Source organism: Pseudonaja textilis, chromosome 1, assembly GCF_049901715.1.
Source record: "Pseudonaja textilis isolate UNSWEBS1 chromosome 1, rPseTex1.2, whole genome shotgun sequence".
NCBI lineage: Eukaryota > Metazoa > Chordata > Lepidosauria > Squamata > Elapidae > Pseudonaja > Pseudonaja textilis.
The window spans coordinates 230,412,592-230,427,621 of record NC_141990.1 but is presented as its reverse complement, the minus strand read 5'-3'; the positions used below and the strand labels follow the sequence as shown (position 1 = coordinate 230,427,621).

At 36.0% G+C, this 15,030-nt stretch overlaps 1 long non-coding RNA gene across 1 annotated transcript; it reads left to right on the top strand.

Annotated features, from left to right (window-relative positions):
* The first annotated feature begins 8,279 nt into the window (after positions 1 to 8,279).
* Positions 8,280 to 13,767, top strand: LOC148128081 (uncharacterized). Its single transcript, XR_015741350.1, has 3 exons — positions 8,280 to 8,431; positions 9,833 to 9,915; positions 13,653 to 13,767. It is a non-coding gene; the product is annotated as an uncharacterized LOC148128081 (long non-coding RNA).
* The last annotated feature ends 1,263 nt before the right edge of the window (positions 13,768 to 15,030 follow it).

Below are 15,030 nucleotides of genomic sequence, written 5' to 3'. Positions count from 1 at the left end.
GCAGGGAATATAATAGAATAACAGTTGGAAGGGACCTTGGAGGTCTTCTAGTCCAATCCCCTGCTCAGGCAGGAAACCTTACATCATTTCAGACAAATGGTTGTCCAATCTCTTCTTAACTTCCTGTGTTTGAGCATTCACAATGACTGGAGGCAAGTTGCATGTAAAATACCAGGGGTCTCCAACCTTGGCAACTTTAAGACTTGTGGACTTCAATACCCAGAATTCCTCAGGCAGCTTTGCTGGCTGAGGAATTCTAGGAGTTGAAGTCCACAAGTCTTAAAGTTGCCAAGGTTGGAGAGCCCTGACATATATTAAAAAAACAATCCCGGGGAGGCGGAGCTGGTGTCTCAGCGGTACAATGTGCGATCTTGAAGCTCCAAGATCACTGCTGATATCTCTGTAGCAGGACGGTCCCACTGGACCTAAACCATCCCGGAGAGACGGTGACTGAGGAGGGCACATCCTGTCGATCCCAGGGCCATCGCAAAGTCCCTGGTTGATTCAGGAAAAGCCCTTTTGTTGGCGGCAGAGAGGCAGCCATTCAAGCTGCTGAAGCTGGAACAGCTCCGGAATGGAAGAGATTGAAGGAAAGTGTATCAACTTGGTGAGATGACCTTTTACCTATTATTGCTTGAAGAGAACACTCTGAAAGATTTAAAGCGAAATTAAAAGTGAAGAGGAAAGTGTTTAAGCACTGAAATTAAGCTAGTTAAAGTGAAAGTTTTTTTCCTTTTCCCTTTTTATTGGAACTTTGAATTTGGTAAAGTTACTGAATTTTAAACTGGTTTCTTTTAAATTTTCCATCTTTGTTTTTATTTTTATTTTTTTAACATTTTTTTGAAAGTCTGTTTTGATTAAGACTCTTCTTTTGGATTTGAATTTCTTTTTTCAAAAAAAGGAAGGATTCCATTTTCTCTTTTTGTTCTTGGTATTGGATACATGAGGGTGGAGTGAAAGTAAAGGGGGAAAAAGTAGCACTGCCATCTAGAGGCTTGGACATATTTTTTTTCTTTCTTTCCTCAGTTTGTTTATGTACTTGTGCTATACTCAAGAACTCTGAGCTTTGCACTGGAAAAGATAGTGGGATGAGCATAGCAGATTGTTTATACAGGTGCCCATCTGTGAAACTAAATAATTAGAGCTTTGAGCTGAAAGAAAGAAGATTGAAGTGACCTTGCAAATACTGGAACCAGAAACATTGAGTTGATTTATTAAAGAGCCTTGGATACTCAGTGGCAGTGGCTGGCTTAACTTTAGGTTATTTTCCATCTCCTTTTTTTATCCCCCCCCCGCCCCCCCCCCCCACCATTGGATTTTTATATTTGGATTTTAACCTTCTATTCCAGAAACTAGAACGTAAAATTTTTACTTCTTTTTTTTATCCTCTTCCTTTTCTCTCTTTTATTAAGAGAAATAATTGGATTAAGGTACATAAGTGCCTTTCACTTTTTCTTTTTTGGAGTGGCAATTGCCTGCCTGTACTCTTTTTTTCCCCTTCTTTTTCCCTTCTCTTTTTTCTTTCTCCCTCTCTACAGGTAAGCACTACAAGATGAGCAGAAAGACAACAGCATCAGCTTCCTCAATACCAATAGCCTCTTCACCATCTGGAGGACAACGGTCAATACAGACAATCTTACAACAGGAGAAAGAGAAGGAAGTTACATTACAGATGATTATGCAAGGAATTCAGAAGATTGAAAAGAGAATGGAGAATATTGAGCAAAGAATTGAAAAGACAGATGAGAAAGTAGAAAATATTCAACAGATGATGATGCAATATGAAGATAGATTTTTAAAAATTGAAGAAGATACATAAAGGGAAAAGAAAATAGGAGATATTGATACTTGATTAAGTGATGTTGAGAAGGGCAGATGCAAACCATTAGGATGGGAAATTAACAGATCAGAATTCTACTTAAGATTTCAAAATGTAGAAGAAGGAAAAGGTGAAAATCTTGCTGAAATAATGACAGAAATACTGGCAGAAGCATTAGAGATAACTAAAGAGAAGATGATGGATGGGATGGATTAAGTGTTCCGTGTCTATACAAGATACACAATGAGAACCAGACTACCAAGAGAAGTTCATATCAGATTCACTAAAAAGATTATTAAGACACAGATACTGCAGGTGGCAAGAGAGAAAACTTTAAAGTACAAAGATAAAGTAATTGTGGTGCTGAAACAGATACCAAGAAGAGGAAGAGAGATGAGAAGGGAATATTTATTTTTGACCAAAGAGTTACTTAAAAGAGGAATAAATTACAGATGGCTGATGCCAGAAAGGCCTCTTGTTCACCTGGCAGGAACAAAGACACAGAATTGATACAGTTGAAAAAGCTGAGCTATTCTATTTAGAATATTTCAAAGGAAAGGAGGAAGAAGCTAGAAAGGAAGAGTCACAAATTGAATTCCAAGAGGAGTGTATAGCAGTAATTGAAAAAGAGAAAGACGAAGGTGCAGTAGGTGGTGTACCCAGAGAGCAGCGAGAATTAAGACTTACTAGAGCAATAAAAACCCCTCACAAAGCCTAACATGGATGAAAGAAAATTGATTACGATTAACATAAATGGACTTAATTTGGCTACTAAAAGAAGGAAAGTATTTTATAAACTAGAGAAATTAAAATTTGATATAATTTGCTTACAAGAAGTACATATTAAAAAAACAACATGAACATATACTGAAACAAAAACAATTAGGGAAATTATTTGCATCGCTGGCACAATCTAAAAAAAGAGGTGTGGTTTTATATATTAAAGACACAATTTTGGTGGAATTAATTTACACAGATGACGATGGAAGGATTTTGATGGTGGAAATAATGGACAATAATGTTAAAACACTTTTAATTACAATTTATGCTCCGAATGATAACCAAGAAGAATTCTACAGGAAATTACATATGAAAATAATTGAACTGGACTATGCTAATATTTGTATGATGGGAGATCTTAATGGAATAATTAATGATTGGTTGGACTACAAAATACAGAAATCAACAAAGAAAACTAGAAAGATATTACCAAAATCTTTCTTTCGAATAACAGAAGAATTCAACTTAAAAGATGCATGGAGAGAGAGAGAAATGTGGAGAGTAAGCAATACACTGTTTACTCAAACAGACATGGTCTAGAATGGACATGATATGGATGTCAGCAGAATTACTAGCTAACATACAAGAGACTGAAATAGAAAGAAGCACTTGGGCAGACCATAATCCAGTGACAGTTACTTGGAAAGGATATAAGAGGAAATCCAGATGGACCTTAAATAATACGATATTAAAAGAAAAAGACTTTAAACAGAAAATAGAGAAAGAACTTGCTTTCTTTTTTAAAGAAAATAGAAAAGAGGATAGATCTCTACAGAACCTCTGGGACACGATGAAGGCCTATACAAGAGGCTTGATAATAGACTATACAAGGAAAAGAAATATAAAACAGAAAAAGACTTTCAAAATATTGGAGGAGGATTATAAAAAATTAGAAAAAGATTTACAGAAATCCCCACAAAAAAAGACACTAAAAATAAAATGGATATAATTAAACATAAAATGGGACTAATGGAAAAAGAGGAACTAGCACAAAAAATTAAAAAATGCTAAACAGAATTACTTTGAAGATGCAAATAAACCAGGTAGATGGCTAGCCTATAAACTGAGAAAGGAGAGAGAATCAAGAAAGATTAGCCAACTAATAAATGAAGAAGGACATGCTTGCTATGAAAATGAAGAAAAGAAAAAAATTATACAAGATTACTATGAGAAATTGTATTTTCAAGAGAATATTCAAGAAGAAAAAGTTAAGCAATGTTTGCAGAAAGCGAATTTACCCCAGATACCTAAAGATACTGAAACAATGCTAGAAGGAAATATAACAATGATGGAACTAACAGAAGCCTTAAAAAAACAGAATGTTGGGAAAGCACCAGGTCCAGATGGCTTACCAGCGGAATTTTACCAGACTTTCCAGGAAATATTGAATCATCACCTATTAGAAGTTATGAACGAAGTTATGTTAAAGAAAAGAATACCCAAAACATGGACATAAGCATATCTTACACTTATACCAAAGGAGGATATAGACCTGCAGCGACTTAAAAATTACATACCTATATCCCTTTTAAATTCATATAAAATTTTTGCTTCAATTTTGGCAGAAAGCTAAAAATATATTTAAATAACTTTATCTATATTGATCAAAATGGATTCCTGCTAAAGAGACAAATCAAAGACAATGTGAGAATTATTTTGGATACTCTGGAATACTATGAGGCACATCCTGAGAAGCAAATGGCTTTGATGTTTTTAGACGCACAAAAAGCTTTTGACAATGTGAGTTGGCGATTTATGATTGCAATTGGAACAAATGGGCTTTGGTAAGAAATTCAAGCCATTGAAATGATATGAACAAACTACAAAGGTTATGGTAAATGGAGAACTAACAGAATCTATAGATATAAGAAAAGGGACAAGGCAAGGTTGTCCACTATCGCCCCTGGTGTTTGTGTTAACATTGGAAGTGTTGAATAGGAATATTAGAGAAGACAAAGAAATAAAAGGAATGAAAATCAAAAAGGAAGAGTATAAATTGCAAGCCTTTTCAGATGACCTGGTATTTATATTAGAAGATCCATTGGAAACAGCACCTAAATTAAGAGAAAAAATAGAAGAATATGGAAAAGTAGCAGGTTTGAAAATAAACAAAGATAAAACAAAGATATTAACAAAGAATATGTTAGTAAGATGAAAGAAAGAGTTGGAAGAAGTTTTAGACATACAGGTCACAAACAAGGTTAAGTATTTAGGGATATACATCACACCAAGATGTAGCACACTGAAGGGGGATAATTATCTTAAACTCAAGCAGCAGACTGCGACAGATTTGACAAAATGGGGAAACTTACAATTATCATTGATTGGGAGAATATCTACAATTAAGATGAATGTATTGCCTAGAATTTTATATTTATTCCAGACAATTCCAATCCAACTAGGGAAAGAGTTTTTTTGAAGACTTAAATAGAATTGTGCTGAAATATATTTGGCAGGGCAAAAAAGCAAGAATAAAATTAAAATTGTTACAAGATGCAAGAATAAGAGGAGGGTTTGCCTTGCCTAACCGGGAATTGTATCACCAGGCGACAAATTTGATGTGGGTAAAGGAGTGGATAACATTAAGGAACAATAGACTATTGACCTTAGAAGGGCATGACTTGCTGTTGGGATGGCATGCCTTCCTTTGGTATAAGGGAAATAAAACACAGGGGTATTTTAGAAGACATTATGTTCGAGAGGCATTGTTTTTGAATTGGGAGAAGATAAAAATACAATATTATTTAAAAATTCCATTATGGATATCTACCATTGAAGCTGGGAACAAACAGTTAGATATGGTGAGATATTGAATGAAAAGGGTGAACTTAAATCTATGCAAGTGTTGAAAGAACAAGGTGTAAAAATGAACTGGTTTTCATATTTGCAAATACAATCTAGATTTGATAAAGATGTTAAAACAGAAGGTATTTATGATAAGTTGACTGATTTAGATAAAATTTTGATGGGTACTGATGAAAAGGTAATTAAAAAACTTTATGAACACTTATTAGAATTTAAATTGGAGGAGGAACAAGTTAAAGAAACGATGATTGCTTGGGGGAAAAAGTTTGGATATGGGATTGATTTAGAAAAATGGCAAAAATTGTGGTCTCAAAATTATAAAATGACAATGTCAACTGCATATAAAGAAAATTTGTATAAGATGTTTTACAGGTGCATCTACCCCCGATGAGACTTGCAAGAATATTTAAGAATAAATCAGATAAATGTTGGAAATGTCATCAGATACCTGGTTCATATTACCATATGTGGTGGACATGCTCGGATGCAAAGAAATATTGGACTAAAATCCACACATGGTTGGGAAAAGTGATAAAACAACATATAGACTTTAAACCAGAGATCTTTTTATTGGGAATTATACTGGAAATATACAACAAAGAGTTGAAATATTTGATTTTAAATGTATTAACAGCGGCTAGGATTGTATTTGCTAAGAATTGGGAAAATGATAAAATACCTATGCAGGAGGAAGTTATTAAGAAAATTATGGATTGTGCTGAAATGAGTAAATTGACATTTGAAATTAGAGAACAAGAAGATAAACAATTTTATATGATATGGGATTTGTTTTAACAATGGTTGGATAAAAAGACATGGTAATGTAATAGACTAGATAATTCTGTGATAGAAATTTAATAGATTGATATAAAACATAATAGAGACATATATAACCATTGGTTGAAAGTATAACATAAATTTTGAGATTAATTTTGGAATATCTCATATAAAATGATGGAAAAAATAGTTTAGTCATGGATGATTAATAACTGATAAATATATAAGCATATGTTAGTTTGACAATGTGAAAATTGATATAAACTGTGAGTAAATGACTATAAAAGGATAGCACAAAAGATCTGTAACCAACTGACACACTGTATGTATATAAAATGGAAGATGGTTTTATGTTTTTATGTTTTGTATGTGTATGTTTGTTTTTTAAAAAAATAAAAACTTTTTATAAAAAGAAAACAATCCCACCTACCCTTCCCGCAAGGGACTGGATATATACATAGGAAGAACAAAGCAGGAGAGAAACTACCCCTGGATCTTTTGCAGATTTGATGTGGATTTTTTTCTAATTGGTAACTGGTGGTCAGATGCTGGACTTGACCCACATGTTCAGAAGGCCACCCACTAAATAGCCCAAGGCAAAAGCAGTGGAAGAGTAATGTTACCACAGCAATTAGGATAATAACTAACCTTCTGAATTAGAGCTTAGTTTTCTGGTAATTGTCATGGAAAGTTACTCTGGTAGCAGAAATTGTTGTAGATTAGACAGCTGATCCATCTTACAATACTGGTTCATGTCGATGAAGCACCACTTTTAGTAGCTGGAAGTAATGTTTAAAATCAAGGTAATTCTTGCCATAAATTTTAAAGATAAGCTAGCGTGTACACTATGGATGTGAAGACTGACTATGAATGGTCTGAGATTTGAACCTGACGGACCAGATGCTTGACAATTTTTTTTGTGTGCAAAGCCTTCTAGGTAGTCATCACAATCTGAAAGTTTTAGGTGATCCTTCTGAACCATCAATTACAGTTAAAATATTGCACATGGGTTGGTAGATTGTACAGACCTACTTTCTTAAGGGACATACCTCACTTTTTACCTGAAATTTTTTTTAGTATACTTGCCTGATCACAAATTGTGGTAGAACCAAATTCAGTCCTGTAATTTTCCACATTTTTTTTTTTGCTTTATTTTGGCTCACTTTTTTCTTCGTTTTTTTTCTTTTTGAAAACCAATCATGCTGGCTCCCTACTGTATATACTACTTACTCTAGGACATGTGCTAGATGTTGTTAGCCACAAGGATCTGTGTGGGTCACTACAGAAGGACTAAGTGCAGTTAAGAATAGTACTGCAGGCAATCTTAAATTTAACAGGACTGCCTGGGAGGAAAATTACAGAGTTGATGAAGGATAGTGGCTATGATTTCAGTGTTTTATAGTAAATAGAAATGTCAAGAGTTTTGGTGGTAAGGAAGTATTTTCATCAGCACTGTATAAGGCAGCCTTCCCTATTTTAGCATTTGTCAAATGTGCCAGATTACAATTCCCATTGTCCTTTCTTTGGATAATGGGAGTGATAATCTAATTAATCTTGAGGTTGAAGAAAACTGACATAAAGCTTTATATTTTGGAGTCTTGGGGAAACATCAAAAAAGCGCTAGGTCAGAAGGGAGATTTCTGTCTGTATTTTTGATCCAGATAGATAGAATAATAATGCCAATGGAATTAAAAGCCACTGGAAAGTGGGGAAAATAAATACAATCACAGCTTCATCTCAAAGTATCAACTAGTGATATCTAGACAATCTAAGCCTGAAGCTGAAATGACACCTTGAAACAGGTACAGAGTTGAACTATCCAGATGTTTTGGACAATCCTCATATGCCCCAGTCAATATAGCCACTGATGATGACCTATGGCATTTATAGATGGAAACATCTGCAAGAAACCAGATTGCCTGCTGTAGACTGGAATTACTTGTGTTATCCAAGAGTAAACAGAGCTAACTTGCATGTTACTTGAGTATCTTGAGAGAAAGGTAGCTTAGCAACTAACAGATTGTTGGGCAAATAATTTAGTCAGTGGAAGATTTATTCAAATTCAGTCTCACAGCTGCCTTCTTCCAGGCAGCTGGGAGTGCCCTTTCTTTCAAAGCTTGAATCTGAAACCGGAGAAATGCCAAGGATCGAATCTGGGACCTTATCTACAGATGGCATGTGCACCAGCACAAAAATATGGCCGCTCCCTGAGCTGGTGACAGACTTTTGGAATCAGATGCCAAAAAGCAGGTGATAAAAGGCAGATATACAAAATGAGAAGAAGTGGCTTTTGTTGGCAGAGGACTAGAGCAGGTAAGCAAGCAAGAGTCTTTGCAGAAAGGCATGTTGTGGTTCTAGGCAGATGTTAGAATTGTAGAGATGCCTGTTGAGCCCCATTGTACAAAGTGCTGCATGTGATGCTTGAGAGGGAGGGGGATGTGAGAAGTGGCACTGCAAATGGATCGCTGGCATTAAAGAAGCTGTTGCATGCTCAGCACTTTGGTCAATCTGACCTTTCTGATGGTGCTTAAACAGGAGCTGTGCATTCTTGCAAAATTCTGTTAAGCAGCTGTTGATGCTATATGCAAAGAAGACTAATGTAGTTGGAACTAGCAATGGGAGGGGTGGTTCTGTGATGACCGTTTTGATTTAGTGGTATCTATGCAAGCACAGCAGCAACAGCCCGCCCACCCTGCACATACTCCTATGATTCTCCTGGAAATGGAGCCCCCTTCTACATGGCTTTCATTGTTACCTAGTAAAGCACACATCATGTTTCGACAGCTGTAGCCTTGACTGAATGTTCTTCACAATGGGAAGGTTCAGACATTATTTTCTTTGTCCCAGGATACTAGTAGGATTAGTAAAGTGCTTTCTGTGCCATAACCCCTATCCTCTGGAACATTCTCCTTTCAGAGGTTAGGAGACCCTGGCCTAGTTTCATAAAGTCGTGAAGATCAGGTTGTGTACCTGGGGTCCAAGTGCATTAACAATCCTGTTTCTTGGCTGTATTAACATCCACGGCAATAATTTTACTTGGTGAGCATACATATTTTGTATTGTTTTGTTTTAATTCCTTCATTTTTGTTTCATCTTACCTTCTAAAGAATTCTGAAGAACCCACAGATTTGCATTCTAGTTCATTATTTTATTTCATCCAATGAAGCATGTTCTGGAATTATGAACTTTCATGCACCAATAGTGCTGCTTGCTTTTAAAAATATCTTAATGCTTAAACCACTAAGCAAAATAAAGCTCCTCATCATCATGTATTAAATCTGCATGCCACCCAACTCTCAATGACACTCAGAAGTAATAATAAATTACGTAATAGTAGAGAGATAGCCCTTGTTTCACAGTGGTAAATGGAACAGAATTTATGTCCCTAAGCAATTCAGCCTTAAAGTGTGACATCATTTGACCATTTTACTTAGCGGACCTGATTACTGTCAGGAACAAATAACTAGGAATAGGAGATAAAGCACTAAAGGTATATTACATGCTACCCTATACACAAGAATCTGATCTACTAATGGTCAAGGCAAATTGGCACTAGATAAGAATCAATGGAATTCACAGGCGGCTGGACTTAGGTCTCTTGTGGTTGCATAAGGATTCCAAGCTGTTGATGCATTTGACTCTACCTTCCAGCCCCACCTGGTCTTCTCCTACAATTACCATCATCAACTAAGGACCATGCATGTCTTATCCGAGCCCATGGAAATCACAGACATGTAAGTAAGTCTTATATCTTTACTAAAAGGTTTTCAAACAGAATTCAATGGCAAAAAGTTTGAATAAACTAAAAGACAGCTAAAGAGTTGAGGAACACGATGGTGAGGTAAATGGAGAATTGTTGCCAATGGATCTGTGAAGTGTGCAGTTCCCTTTCTAATTTGCTCCTTCGACAGGGCAGGATTCTTTCTGACCAACAATCTTGCTGAGCACCTTTGTTTCAGCCCTGCTCTCCTTGTGGCAAGCCCTTGCACTGGGAGCAGGTGTTAACCTCTTTGTCTTCCGAGACCAGCAATAGATGCCTTTCCTGGTTGTTAGCCAATACTGCTTTTTTGGCCTGCAATTCTTCCAGCTGATGATCTTTATCCTCTGGCTCTCTGCTGGCCACCACAGTGCAAAATATTAAGCGAGGCCCTCATGTTAACATTATTTCCAGCTTCTAGACAATCTTTGGATTGATTTTGCTTGTGGGAAGCTGGCAGGCAAGGTTGCAAATCATGATCTCATGACCACAGGATGCTGCAACAGTCAAAAATCCAGGTGAATTCCTTAACACCTGGATCATGATCATAAGACCATGGTCATGCTGCAACAGCTGGAACTTCAAGGACTGATCTTAAACACCACTTGGAATGGGCACTGAACCCTATTAAGCGAGGATCACTTATAACTAATTCTGAATTGCCACATGGCTTTTGGGCTTGTATTTCTCAAAAAGCAGCTTCACATGCAGTATAAACAAACCTCTTTTGAAATCCTGAGAACTTCCAGCACAACTTGTTCTTGGAAGATCTGATGTTAATAAAAGACATCAAGTAAATAAAATCCTAAAAGTCATACTGCATGCAGTAATTAGATACCAGTTACTGCTGCTATTATTGTCATCATGATTTCTATTATCTCCAACAAGAAATATAGCCAGAAAATCATGTGTGACTGTACTCCATTTCCTATAAAACAGACTCTGGAGTAAACATTTTTTGAATTGCCTCCAGAACCCAAGAGAAAAATTCAACTGGAAACTGAAAAGACTAAGGAAGGTGATCTTGACAGATATATGCAAACCCATTATCTAGGCAAAGAGGCTGGAGCATTTTTAAGCCCTGGAAAATAGAATCATTCCAGAAACATCTCAGGCAAATGCCTCCCAGTTTTATAGGGATATGAGAAGGGGGGAATATATAACCACAATCAGATTTGCAAGATTCTGTTATTGTAGCTAATCTCAGTAAAGTGTGCTTCTGGTTTCCCTGTAGTGTTGATTTCCTGGTCTGCTCTACCTAGTGGGGTTGCCAGCAGCCAGCACCCAGTCCAGACAGTCTGGGTTATGTCCTCATTAAAAGTTCCAACCACAACCAGGTCACTGCATTCTGGATCAGCTGCTTCTTCCAAATGATGTTAAAACGCAGAGACCTGCGTACTGCATTGCAGTAACCCAGCTGAGTGATGATAATGACATTAAGGCATCACTGCAAGATGTACTCAATTAATTGAATTTTCTCGGTTTGCAATCTTTCTGAACCATGCAACTATCTACACTGGCTGCTTTCACGTCATATAGGCTGAGCCACAAATGAGCCAATTCAAGCTAATATGTTGTGCAAGTCCAGCTGTTGTTGACAAGAATCTTATTTCTTGTTGATTTCTACTTATAATTTAAGAGATAAGCCCTGATAAGAAAGGAAAGGATACAACCTTCATCACCTTTAAAAAAAAGCACGAAATATTATTCTGTGTCTGCATAGAGACAGTTTTTCTTTTTTATAAGAGCTTCATCAAAAAAGTTATGTGTCCAACACATTGCCAATAGTTTTTAGACTGACCAGGGTTTTGTTTCCATAACTTGCTATACTGTGCATCATGGTTTACAAAAAACAACTAAGCTAAAATAAAAAAGAGACTATATTTCAAGACATTGTGTGAACTAGGCCATCATATAACAAAAGTTGCTTTGACTTACCATGTTGTCACGTGGATACATTCATGATCTGCTGACTCTTGTTTGTGGCTAAATGTATTGCACATATAGCTTATGAGTAAGTTCATAAATCATATGAAGTAATGATAGTGATGATTTGATTTTGGAGTTTGCAATGACTTGGAGTAACATTTTTTAAAATTTAATAAACAGTTGCGCCAACATAATGCACTAAATTACTGTTAGTAGGTTAAAAGGGGGTACCCACCACCATTTTAGCCCATGCTAAAGCTATGCTTTTAGCTCCTTCTGAGATCTATTTTCAGTGTCAAGTTTTAGCTTGTTGGTATGTAAAAAATGGTGTGAATCCAGCCAACCACCTTACCACACAGATACTAATAGAAAGCATTCCTGCTTGATAAGCCTCCCCTACTTAACCACACATGAAAAAATACAGGGCATGAAAATCCCATATTGCACTTTCAGTCATTCAAGTAATGCAAGTAAATCTCTGCTTGAAAACCTAGTACAAGAATCCTGTTTGGATGAGACATCAGTTCTATATGATGCTCCAAAGACGTGCCCTAAGATTAGAGAAAGCAAATCTACCACCACTACAACTCTAATCCTGATCATTGATGCCTAAATCAAAGTCCCAACCACCACCCCAGGGACCCCAGAGTCCATACCAGTGGAAACCAAGGGCAGAAGAGAGGCTCAGCTTGTCAATTGTCTGCACAGGCAATTTATGACATTCAAAACCACAAACACTGTATAGCAGTGGAATATTTGCTATAGTTTCATTGTACTGTTTTATCTTTAAATCAAAGTTCATTTTTCTGTTGATTACACCCTGGATTTGTAATAGTTTCTGCTTGCCCACTGCATTTTGCTTTCAATAACACACTTTTGCTTATCTAGGGCTTGGGCTAAACAAAGACTTTATTTCAGACTTTGGCTTGATAAAGTCTTCACCAAAAATCTAGAGATTGGTGCAGATAGTAATTAATTTAGGGCACAATTTCATAAAATGATACACAATGCAGAATACATTCACCTCTAATTATCCACCGAATAGCCATTTTAAATTGTATGGCTCTCAGGTCAGAAGGTATATCCCAAACAGAAGACCAAGAACATAACATTTCAAAAAAGTTGGGAATTTATTAAAAGCAATAGTTGAGTTCCTCTTGAACAGGAATGAGCAATAAATTGTCCTCCAATTATCCACCATGGTTCATCAGAATATATTGGTTGTCTTCACTATAAGAAGTTTGGGCTATCTTTCAACGTTTTCAATTCTAATGCCAAAAATCATTGCACAGCTGAAATCACTACCTGCAATGTTGAAACATAACCTGACATTCTGGGAAAGGTGATTTTCATTTTGTAAGTATATTGTTTGGAGTAGAGGCTATTACTTTGCTAAAATGAAAGGTGGAATACTCATAAAGTTTTTCAGCATTGATTTTGAGCATTAAAGGAAAAGCTGAAAATTTATCTAAGCAATTGTGTAGAAACCGAGAGTGATGATCACCTATGCTGAAAATATAACATTAAAAATGGGGGGAGGGTGTCTTGTTTCAATCAAATTCATTTAGAGCTGTTCTCTAAATACTGACACTTGCTTTTTAGCAAAAGGCAAGCTTAATTTATAATTCATAAATCAAAACTACGTCACATGGGTATCATACCTAAAACTAACCTGAAAAAGGATTTAGAACTATTGTAACAAATTGACTAATGGTAATTCCTGTATTGGCTGCAGTGCAATGTACATAACTGCTAACTGATTGTATGGCATATTTCCCTTTCAAGACCCAGATCCACAGTTGCTGCAAACCAGAAGTGGCCATGGAGCTTCAGGTTGTGCAGATCTGCTCTAATACAAGCCTTTGTGACTATGTCATTCCAGAGCAAATATGGAAACAAAGTAAGTTGAAATGTCAAAAGCGTATCAGAATAGGAACACTTTTGCTTATCGGAGAGGATCTAGTGCCCCTCTCCAGTTTCTAGTTAATGGTAGTGGGACAGAGAGAAGGGCCTCTCCAGTTTCATATAATATAAGGAAGTGTGTGAAAATTTTCAAACCATGATCCTCTCCATTCCTTCTAAAGCAAACACACAATGATCTTAACACATGCTTGTTGGAGCAAATCTTCCTGGAATCAGTTCACCATCCTCTTCTCCCTTCTAAAGCAATCATATAGTCTTAACACACCCTTGTGTAAACAGATCTTTAACTTCATTTTGCTGGAATTAGGTGCTAGTCCTGCCCCTCTTCTTACTGTTTTGTTTTAATTTTAGCAATTGTAACTCTATTTCCTTTTGCAATGAAACAAAGCTGCCTATGCTAAAGCAAGATATCAAATTATATTTAGACATAAAACAATTATATCTCTTACAAATAATTGAGTTAGGTAAAAAGTTTGTGTTTTAAATAGTAAAAAAATCAATTTGAAAAAGTAGTCTTATGCATGCTTAATCTTATGCATACTGATTCAAAAATGACTCTTCATTTCCTGGATTTATTCTTAGTCCACCAGAAAATACCAGTATCACTGATAATATCAGACATTTTTATTGTAGTATTAAATGAAATACTGTACTGTCAAATTTAAGTTTTGCTTGGATTTGAAAAATTAGGGGTATATAGAGCCCTAACTGGAAGTCCGTGCCAAAAACAGATGATCTCCGGGTGTTTCAGTCTGGGGATGCTTATTATACTGCTTCTCCACAAAAGAATTAGTTTTAAACATGCCAGGCAATTAATCAGATTTCACATCTTAACTGTGCAACTTAAACCAAGCAAGTTTCTTCTTGTACTCTTGGTACAATATGTTACGTAATAAGGCCCTTAGTTTTTCTTGAAGTCCTTGTATATTGTCATATAAAACAATGGATGGGATTAAAAGAGCTACTTAATTAACCCCTCAAGGCTTCATGTGTACCCAGTTAATCTTTCTTTCTTTCTTTCTTTCTTTCTTTCTTTCTTTCTTTCTTTCTTTCTTTCTTTCTTTCTTTCTTTCTTTCTTTCTTTCCTTCCTTCCTTTCTTTCTTTTCTTTCTCTTTCTTTCTTTCTTTTCTTTCTTTCTCTTTGTTTTCAGATAGCAACATTATATTTCTGCCATTTGTAAATGATTCTTCCCTCCCAAATGACAATCTTTTAAAATGCTAAAAGAATTTCAAAACTCAA